We start from the raw sequence: 328 nt of genomic DNA on the forward strand, positions 1-328 counted from the left end.
GAAGATTCCAAAGGGTGTCTAGAGAAGACAAAGTAAATATTATAATGAATTGTGAAAAACCTGGGATTATCAAACTAAAAGGGAAGAATGAACTCAGCATTTCATAAAGTTAAAGAATTTAAAAAAAAATCAAAACTGAAGTTATGATATTGAAGGGTTCTATAGACAAATTTTGAACAATGAAGGAAGCATCAAAAGAAGATGGAAAATTTATTTCTTGAAAGGTCCCAGTCATCTAGTCTCTCTTTCACTTTCTGTGCAATTTGAGTTATGCCTGAGAGTCTATTTATGCAGTAAATTAGGGTCCCTAGATTCACCCCCTATTTTA

This window comes from Orycteropus afer, unplaced genomic scaffold (genome assembly GCF_000298275.1).
Source record: "Orycteropus afer afer isolate SDZICR_OR568_19922 unplaced genomic scaffold, OryAfe1.0 scaffold01131, whole genome shotgun sequence".
In the NCBI taxonomy this organism is placed as follows: Eukaryota; Metazoa; Chordata; class Mammalia; order Tubulidentata; family Orycteropodidae; genus Orycteropus; species Orycteropus afer.